The following is a 9,185-nucleotide window of genomic DNA, read 5'->3' on the forward strand; positions in this document are numbered from 1 at the left end:
CTCTACAGATACAGCCCCAGGACAGTATACCCTCCACAGCTCTACAGATACAGCCCCCTTAGCCCCAGGACAGTAAACCCTCCACAGCACCTCTACAGATACAGCCCCAGGACAGTAAACCCTCCACAGCACCTCTACAGATTCAGCCCCAGGACAGTAAACCCTCCACAGCACCTCTACAGATACAGCCCCAGGACAGTAAACCCTCCACAGCACCTCTACAGATACAGCCCCAGGACAGTAAACCCTCCACAGCTCTACAGATACAGCCCCAGGACAGTAAACCCTCCACAGCTCTACAGATACAGCCCCCTTAGCCCCAGGACAGTAAACCCTCCACAGCACCTCTACAGATACAGCCCCAGGACAGTAAACCCTCCACAGCACCTCTACAGATACAGCCCCAGGACAGTAAACCCTCCACAGCACCTCTACAGATTCAGCCCCAGGACAGTAAACCCTCCACAGCTCTACAGATACAGCCCCAGTACAGTAAACCCTCCACAGCACCTCTACAGATACAGCCCCAGGACAGTAAACCCTCCACAGCTCTACAGATACAGCCCCAGGACAGTAAACCCTCCACAGCACCTCTACAGATACAGCCCCAGGACAGTAAACCCTCCACACCACCTCTACAGATACAGCCCCAGGACAGTATACCCTCCACAGCTCTACAGATTCAGCCCCAGGACAGTAAACCCTCCACAGCACCTCTACAGATTCAGCCCCAGGACAGTAAACCCTCCACAGCTCTACAGATACAGCCCCAGGACAGTAAACCCTCCACAGCTCTACAGATACAGCCCCAGGACAGTAAACCCTCCACAGCTGTACAGATACAGCCCCAGGACAGTAAACCCTCCACAGCACCTCTACAGATTCAGCCCCAGGACAGTAAACCCTCCACAGCACCTCTACAGATACAGCCCCAGGACAGTAAACCCCCCACAGCTCTACAGATACAGCCCCAGGACAGTATACCCTCCACAGCTCTACAGATACAGCCCCCTTAGCCCCAGGACAGTAAACCCTCCACAGCACCTCTACAGATACAGCCCCAGGACAGTAAACCCTCCACAGCACCTCTACAGATTCAGCCCCAGGACAGTAAACCCTCCACAGCACCTCTACAGATACAGCCCCAGGACAGTAAACCCTCCACAGCACCTCTACAGATACAGCCCCAGGACAGTAAACCCTCCACACCTCTACAGATACAGCCCCAGGACAGTAAACCCTCCACAGCTGTACAGATACAGCCCCAGGACAGTAAACCCTCCACAGCACCTCTACAGATTCAGCCCCAGGACAGTAAACCCTCCACAGCACCTCTACAGATACAGCCCCAGGACAGTAAACCCCCCACAGCTCTACAGATACAGCCCCAGGACAGTAAACCCTCCACAGCTCTACAGATACAGCCCCAGGACAGTAAACCCTCCACAGCTCTACAGATACAGCCCCCTTAGCCCCAGGACAGTAAACCCTCCACAGCACCTCTACAGATACAGCCCCAGGACAGTAAACCCTCCACAGCACCTCTACAGATACAGCCCCAGGACAGTAAACCCTCCACAGCACCTCTACAGATACAGCCCCAGGACAGTAAACCCTCCACAGCACCTCTACAGATACAGCCCCAGGACAGTAAACCCTCCACAGCTCTACAGATACAGCCCCAGGACAGTAAACCCTCCACAGCACCTCTACAGATTCAGCCCCAGGACAGTAAACCCTCCACAGCACCTCTACAGATACAGCCCCAGGACAGTAAACCCTCCACAGCACCTCTACAGATTCAGCCCCAGGACAGTAAACCCTCCACAGCACCTCTACAGATTCAGCCCCAGGACAGTAAACCCTCCACAGCTCTACAGATTCAGCCCCAGGACAGTAAACCCTCCACAGCTCTACAGATTCAGCCCCCTCAGAACAGGACAGAGTCAGGTGACAACTACATTCTACACCTCAGCGTGTCAAATACCTGGATGATGAGATTCTTTGGAATATTGCGAAAAGTGACACATTCTCAAGCTCTTCACACCATCTTATTCATAGCAATTGAGAACTGTCTAGGACAGGGACAGGGCAGCCTGAGGAGGATGGAGGACATCTTCGTAACATTGCAAAAATCAGAAACTTTTTGTCTTAAAATGATGCAGAAAAGCTCATCCATGTTTTTGTCACTTCTAGATTAGACTACTGCAATGCTCTACTCTCCATCTACCCGGATAAAGCACTAAATAAACTTCAGTTAGTGCTAAACACGGCTGCTAGAATCTTGACTAGGGCCACCCCTCAGAGCCTGGTTCCTCTCTAGGTTTCTTCCTAGGTTTCTGCCTTTCTAGGGAGTTTTTCCTAGCCACCGTGCTTCTACATCTGCATTGCTTGCTGTTTGGGGTTTTAGGCTGGGTTTTTGTATAGCACTTTGTGACATCTGCTGATGTAAAAAGGGCTTTATAAATAACATTTGATTGATTGATTGATTGATTGATTGATTGATTGAGGAGGAAGACACTCACAAGCCTCAGGACCTCCGAGGACGCAGGACGTACAGCAGGACTTACAGCAGGACTTACAGCAGGACCTACAGCAGGACCTACAGCAGGACTTACAGCAGGACGTACAACAGGACTTACAGCAGGACTTACAGCAGGACTTACAGCAGGACCTACAGCAGGACTTACAGCAGGACTTACAGCAGGACTTACAGCAGGACGTACAGCAGGACGTACAGCAGGACTTACAGCAGGACTTACAGCAGGACTTACAGCAGGACGTACAGCAGGACTTACAGCAGGACTTACAGCAGGACTTACAGCAGGACGTACAGCAGGACTTACAAGAAAGTCTACAGTGCGTCTGGGTGTCATCCCTTCACATGCCTTCTTAGTGCCAAGTCTTTGGCTTTTTTTCATGTTTTTTTTAGTTGTTTCTTTTGGTGATAACCCTGTTTTTAGAATGACATTTTTAGCAGTTCCGATTCACCGCAAATCGCATGCTGATGCTGTCCATCCTTTGGACTTTTATATTGGATCTGATGGGTCTTTATTAGAATCTGTAGTGGTCTCACGGTCCAGCTCCTTCAGTAGATACTCTGTATCCCGCTGCTGACGGACTGACTGACTCCTGTGTTTGTCTTTCCCCAGAGAAAGAGTGACCTTGACAAACACTGTGGACTTTTGGATCCAGAGAGGAAGAAACTCTGCACCAGGCAGCTCATGTGCAATGTAAGATCTCTCACCATCTTCACTTTACCAACTGGGTCTTACTGTCTAGCTGTTGATTATTGCATCTAGTTGTGACAATGTTGTGATTTTGGTTTTATTTGTTGATTTACGAATCGTAGACTATGAAATCTTGAAAGCGAGCAATGTAATTATAGTATCTAAAACGTTAATAGTGATTTTGCTTTATTATAGAAAGGAGCAGATGTTAGAGATGGGTGCAATGCATGAATAGCAAGTCCAATGAAGCACTCAGTACATCTTTCCTCTGAGACCCAGTCTTCCTTCCCAGCACCCCCTCTCTCCTTCTCCCTCTCAGCACCCCCTCTCTCCCTCTCCCTCTCAGCACCCCCTCTCTCCCTCTCCCTCTCAGCACCCCCTCTCTCCCTCCATCCCAGCACCCCCTCTCCCTCCCTTAGGTCTCCTCCCCCCTCCCCAGGAGGAGCCACCATCTCTGGCCCCCAGACGCAACACCAGGGACAGAGAGGCTGGATGCAGCCACAGGTCCCGCCCACCAGAGTTTACCCCTCCCCTTTCTCGGCCCCTTCCTCTCATGAGCATTCGGAAAGTATTCAGACCCCTTCACTTTTTCCACATTTTGTTATGTTACAGCCTTATTCTAAAGTTGATGAAATAGTTTTAACCCCTCATCAATCTACACACAATACCCCATAACGACAAAGCAAAAACAGGTTTTTAGAAATGTTAGCAAATGTATTAAAAATAAAAAACGGAAATATTACATTTACATAAGTATTCAGACCCTTTACTCAGTAATTTGGTGAAGCACCTTTGGCAGCAATTACAGCCTCAAGTCTTCTTGGGTATGACACTACAAGCTTGGCACACCTGTATTTGGGGAGTTTCTCCCATTCTTCTCTGCAGATCCTCTCAAGCTCTATCAGGTTGTATGGGGAGCGTCGCTGCACAGCTATTTCCAGGTCTCTTCAGAGATGTTTGATCGGGTTCAAGTCCAGGCTCTGGCTGGGCCACTCAAGGACATTCAGAGACTTTTCCCGAAGCCACTCCTGTGTTGTCTTGGCTGTGTGCTTAGGGTCGTTGTCCTGTTGGAAGGTGAACCTTTGCCCCAGTCTGAGATCCTGAGGTCTCTGGAGCAGGTTTTCATCAATGATCTCTCTGTACTTTGCTCTGTTCAGCTTTCCCTTGATACTGACTAGTCTCCCAATCCCTGCCGCTGAAAACCATACCCACAGCATGATGCTGCCACCACCATGCTTCACCGTAGGGAGGGTGCCAGGTTTCCTCCAGATGTGACGCTTGGCATTCAGGCCAAAGTGTTCAATCTTGGTTTCATCAGACCAGATAATCTTGTTTCTCATGGTCTGAAAGTCTTTTAGGTGCCTTTTGGCAAACTCAGAGCGGCCTGTCATGTGCCTTTTACTGAGGAGTGGTTTCTGTCTGGCCACTCTACCATAAAGGCCTGATTGGTGGAGTGCTGCAGAGATGGTTGTCCTTCTGGAAGGTATTCCCATCTCCACAGAGGAACTCTGGAGTTCTGTCAGAGTGACCATCAGGTTCTTGGTCACCTCCCTGACCAAGGCCCTTCTCCCCCAATTGCTCAGTTTGGCCCGGCGGCCAGCTCTAGGAAGAGTCGTGGTGGTCCCAAACTTCTTCCATTTAAGAATGATGGAGGCCACTGTGTTCTTGGGGACCTTCAATGCTGCAGATATTTTTTGGTACCCTTCTCCAGATCTGTGCTTCGACACAATCCTGTCTCGGAGCTCTACGGACAATTCCTTCGACCTCATGGCTTAGTTTTTGCTCTGACATACACAGTCAACTGTGGGACCTTATATAGACAGGTGTGTGCCTTTCCAAATCATGTCCAATCAATTGAATTTACCACAGCTGGACTCCAATCAAGTTGTAAAGACATCTCAAGGATGATCAATGGAAACAAGATGCACCTGAGCTCAATTTCGAGTCTCATAGCAACTGGTCTGAATACTGATGTAAATAAGGTATTTCTGTTTAGATTTTTTTTTATAAATGTGACATTTATTTTATAAAAAACTGTTTTCACCTTGTCATTATGGGGTATTGTGTGTAGATTGATGAGGACAATGTTTTATTTAATCCATTTTAGAATAGGGCTGTAACGTTAACAAAATGTGGAAAAAAGTCTGAATACTTTCCGAATGCACTGTACATATTTACAACTCTGACATGATAAATGACCAATGGGGTGGGGGCAGGGAAAATGTCAGTTGGGGGGGGGGGGCGTCTGAGTGATTGAAGCGGGGAGAACAGGGCATGGCTCGGGTGGCTGGGGTCCCTGATGGTCTTCTTAGCTTTCTTCCTGGTGTTGTAGCTGTCCTGGAGGTTCAGGCAGTGTCCACCCAGTGGTTCGTTCGGCTGAGAGTACCAACAACATCTGTAGTGACTTGCGGTCAGTGGCGGTGGAGTTCCCAGATTTCTTCAGCCCCTGAGGTTAAAGAGTCGTTGTCATGCCTTCTTCAACGGTGTCCGTGTGGTTTTGACCATTTCAGCTCCTCTGAGAGGAACTTGACGTTTTTTGACCGTCTCCATGGCGGCCCCGTTGATGAGGATGGGGCCGTGCCCAGCCTGGTTCCTCCTGAAGTCCACAATCAGCTCTTTTGTTTTGCTGACGTTGTGTCTATCTGTGTGTGTTCGTGTGTGTGTTCGTGTGTGTGTGTCTAAATGGATTTCCTCTGTTGGTTTTGTTTGTGACTGAAAGGATCAATTGATTACCTGTGGTGTAGTACATGAACATAGAGATACACTATATATACAGCAGTATGTGGACACCCCTTCAAATTAGTGGATTCTATTTCAGCCACACCCGTTGCTGACAGGTGTATAAAATTGAGCACACAGCCATGCAATCTCCATAGACAAACATTGGCAGTAGAACAGCCTTACTGAAGAGCTCAGTGACTTTCAACGTGGCACCGTCATAGGATGCCACCTTTCCAACGAGTCAGTTCCTCAAATTTCTGCCCTGCTAGAGCTGCCCCGGTCAACTGTAAATACTGTTATTGTGAAGTGGAAATGTCTAGGAGCAACAATGGGACTGCCAAGTGCTGAAGTGCGTAGCGCGTTAAAATCGTCTGTCCTCGGTTGTAACACTCACTACTGAGTTCCAAACTGCCTCTGGAAGCAACGTCAGCACAAGAACTGTTCGTCGGTTTCCATGGCCGAGCAGCCGCACACAAGCCTAAGATCACCATGCGCAATGCCTTGCGTCAGCTGGTGTGATGAATCACGCTTAACCATCTGGCAGTCCGACAGACGAATCTGGGTTTGGCGGATGCCAGGAGAACGCTACCTGCCCCAATGCATAGTGCCAACTGTAAAGTTTGGTGGAGGAGGAATAATGGTCTGGGGCTGTTTTTCATAGTTCAGGCTAGGTCCCTTCGTTCCAGTGAAGGGAAATCTTAACACTACAGCATACAATGACATTCTAGACGATTCTGTGCTTCCGACTTTGTGGCAAGAGTTTGGGGAAGGCCCTTTCCTATTTCAGCATGACAATGCCCCCCCGTGCACAAAGCAAGGTCCATACAGAAATGGTTTGTCGAGATCGGTGTGGAAGAACTTGACTGGCCTTGCACAGAGCCCTGACCTCAACCCCATCGAACACCTTTGAGATGAATTGGAAGGCCGACTGCGAGCCAGGCCTAATTTCCCAACATCAGTGCCCCGACCTCACTAATGCTCTTGTGGCAGAATGGAAGCAAGTCCCCGCAGCAATGTTCCAACATCTAGTGGAAAGCCTTCCCAGAAGAGTGGAGGCTGTTATAGCAGCAAAGGGGAGGACCAACTCCATATTAATGCCCATGGTTTTGGAATGAGATGTTCAACAAGCAGGTGTCCACATACTTTTAAGACTTACCTTATGCCGCTATAATAAAAGTGTAACTGATGGGAAATTATAAAAACAGCTTTTATATTGAATCACAGGCAACATGTAGAAATCAATTATGAAATAGTTTTCGCTTAGTTGTTTGGAGCGCCATCTAGTGTAGGAAAAGCATAAACTTCAGGTTGCTCATTTTGGACTGCAGTAACATCATGGTAACACCAGATGTCACTAAACCATTAGCCTTGCACAGAGCAACTGGTCATTTTTTCTGTGGTGTCAAACCCCCTGAAATTAATTAATTGTAATGTTACTGGGCTAGATCTAGATATTCTCATTAAATGAATTGTTTATACTTTAGTAAAAATGAAATCAATCAAATGTATTCTACACAATACATTCTGTAATGTTTTGCCCTCCTGAACAGACCCCTGATAGGCTTACTGGCTGGATGGATAGTAAAGTCCTTCACGAGACAGAGGAGATTCTACTTTATGTATTGCCATCTAATGATCCACCTGCTATACTGGGTCATGTTCATTAGTGCACACTGTAGCAAAAACATTTTGCAACTGAAAATAAAAACTCCCTGTTTCAGACCATCTTCTTCCATTTGATTCCTCGTGACAACATCTAATGTCCCGGCATGCACCTCACCAGACGCAGGAGGTCATCAAACTCATATTGGTGTTCCAAAAGCAAAACAGGCCTGAAGTGTGAGTTGCTAAACCCTCAAATCTCATTGGCCCGGCTGTTATCAAAACAAGTATCGATATTCAAATCAGTATAGCTGCAAGGAGTTGGAAAATAGCAAAATAGATCTCTCTGAGGAGGGAGAAGCCAGGCTGAAGCTCACAGAGAAGAGAGAGGAAGGGAGAGAGGGGGAGGGAGAGAGGAGAGAGAGAGAGAGAGAGAGAGAGAGAGAGAGAGAGAGAGAGAGAGAGAGAGAGAGAGAGAGAGAGAGAGAGAGAGAGAGAGAGAGAGAGAGAGAGAGAGAGGAAGGAAGGAAGGAGGTATCGCACGGCTCAGATGTTGGACCTGAACGCTACCCAGGCTAGAATGAATTGCGGCCTACTAGCCAGACTGGCCAGCCCAAAATCCTTCAGTTCTATCCCTGGGTGTTACTAATTACTATCTAAATCACTTCATATAAAAACACCTTGTTTAGAGGTTATTGACCTCAACACAATTAAGAAGATAAGTAGTGAAATGGTGGTAAAACCTCCAGCTGCACAGTCTGACCTATCATCACTCAGACACCTCAGTGTAGAGCTGTCAGCTGCTGGGGAGGAGAGACCATTCAGTTGATTAATGGACCTATCATCACTCAGACACCTCAGTGTAGAGCTGTCTATCATCAGACAGATCCAGAGACAGCAATTTCTGGGCTCTGCTGCAAGGTCATTATATACATTACTGTTCATTATATGTATGGGGCAGCTGAAAGTCTGCATCCTTCAACCTCCAGTGACACAGAGAGGTAGGGAGCAGGGGATAGGGCCAGAGAGGTAGGGAGCAGGGGATAGGGCCAGAGAAGTAGGGAGCAGAATATAGGGCCAGAGAGGTAGGGAGCAGGGGATAGGGCCAGAGAAGTAGGGAGCAGAATATAGGGCCAGAGAGGTAGGGAGCAGGGGATAGGGCCAGAGAGGTAGGGAACAGGGGATAGGGCCAGAGAGGTAGGGAGCAGAATATAGGGCCAGAGAGGTAGGGAACAGGGGATAGGGCCAGAGAGGTAGGGAGCAGGGGATAGGGCCAGAGAGGTAGGGAGCAGGGGATAGGGCCAGAGAGGTAGGGAGCAGGGGAACGGGCCAGAGAGACATGGAGCAGGGGATAGGGCCAGATAGGTGGGGAGCAGAATATAGGGCCAGAGAGGTAGGGAGCAGGGAGCAGGGGATAGGTCCAGAGAGGTAGGGAGCAGGGGAACGGGCCAGAGAGACATGGAGCAGGGGATAGGGCCAGATAGGTGGGGAGCAGAATATAGGTCCAGAGAGGTAGGGAGCAGGGGATAGGGCCAGAGAGGTAGGGAGCAGGGGATAGGGCCAGAGAGGTAGGGAGCAGAATATAGGGCCAGAGAGGTAGGGAGCAGAATATAGGGCCAGAGAGACAGGGAG

Source organism: Coregonus lavaretus, assembly GCF_964263955.1.
Source record: "Coregonus lavaretus genome assembly, contig: HAP1_SCAFFOLD_2041, whole genome shotgun sequence".
Lineage (NCBI taxonomy): Eukaryota > Metazoa > Chordata > Actinopteri > Salmoniformes > Salmonidae > Coregonus > Coregonus lavaretus.